The sequence below is a fragment of the Aplysia californica genome, unplaced genomic scaffold (assembly GCF_000002075.1).
Source record: "Aplysia californica isolate F4 #8 unplaced genomic scaffold, AplCal3.0 scaffold00025, whole genome shotgun sequence".
Lineage (NCBI taxonomy): Eukaryota > Metazoa > Mollusca > Gastropoda > Aplysiida > Aplysiidae > Aplysia > Aplysia californica.
Genome location: NW_004797295.1, coordinates 772,675 through 774,019, shown reverse-complemented (window position 1 = coordinate 774,019; position 1,345 = coordinate 772,675). Strand labels below are relative to the sequence as shown.

At 37.9% G+C, this 1,345-nt stretch overlaps 1 protein-coding gene across 1 annotated transcript in view; it reads right to left on the bottom strand.

Moving 5' to 3' along the window:
- Positions 1–1,345, bottom strand: part of LOC101863405 (NK-tumor recognition protein) — a 157,673-nt gene that overhangs the window by 150,965 nt on the left and 5,363 nt on the right. The gene's annotated exons all lie outside the window — the stretch shown is intronic.

Below are 1,345 nucleotides of genomic sequence, written 5' to 3'. Positions count from 1 at the left end.
TCTCTCTCTCTCTCTCTCTCTCTCTCTCTCTCTCTCTCTCCCCCTCTCTCTCCCTCTCTCTCACTCTCTCTCCCTCTCTCTCTCTCTCGCGCTCTCTCTCTCTCTCTTTCATCGTGAGTCTCTTTATATATTATGTATATCTTTCCCTCTCCTTTTCTTGCCAGTTTATGTTTCCTAAAACGGTTTCACTCCAGTCACTATTTGCTTAAAATATTCTTCCTGTCCCCTTTCCTTATAAACTAATCAATGAAAATACGTGAGAGAATCGAACAACATCCGATGTCTGCGAATCTAATTAAGGAAAAAACAACAACCGCAGTTCGTTTTGTGTCCGCGTCACCAACCAGACAGTGGCAAGGGTGGGATCGCGATAGCTGAATTAATCTAATTAAATCATGGTGACAGTAGGGGTTAATAAGTACGTTCTGTCTCCAAGCGTAAAGATTATATATCCCCAAATATTTTTCTGAAGGAAACAGAGTTCCCGTCAGATGATAAACAATACTGTGCGCGCTACAAGCAGGCCTGTAAGCGACAGTGTTCAATTTGTCTTCTTTTTTTTTTTTAGAAACAACAACGAAATATGGATTTTAATTGTTACAAAACATGTGTTTCTTTTCATGTTGAAAATGAGAATTCGTCAGCAATAGCTTTTTAAAAAAATCAAATTCTACGTTTCTTCAAATAATGCTTTACCCCCAGGGAATGCTGTGCTTCATCAAAGGTATTTCCTACAAAATGGGTCACTTCTCTGTTTGAATTAATCAAAAAATTATTATCGTCTTGAATAATGCCGGATAGCGCCTCGGTACTGTTTACGCATACAATAATATTATTTTTATAGAGTGGTGTATCTTGAATACGATGTAGCAGTAAAGATTTTTCTTAGGTTACCTCTATATGAGGAACAAGAAACGAGGCATCATCGTGAAATCAGACGCTCGTCGAAAAAAGAAATTAAAGACTCCAGCATTTTTGGGGTCATTGGATTGTTGTTGTTTTTTTCTCGATTTTTCTGTTTCTGGTTCAACATCTTTATTGTCCATTTAAAAATGCATCTCTGTGGATTTCTGCTGAAAAACGTTGATCAAAGGTACGAAAAATGTAAATATATAAACACTCAAGCTGTGGAAGTCACCAAACTTCGTCGGTCATTTTCTGTCTATTTTACCTCTCACAACAGGCAACCACCACCCACTTCAGTGGCAAATATCTCTACTTTTATTCAAAATCGGTGGGTGTTTTCTTCATCCAAAGTAAGCCAAATTAATAAACTTTTGGATGATACGAATAACACTACATGCCAAAAATTGACGAGCGCCAGATTCCACCGCATCGTGACACA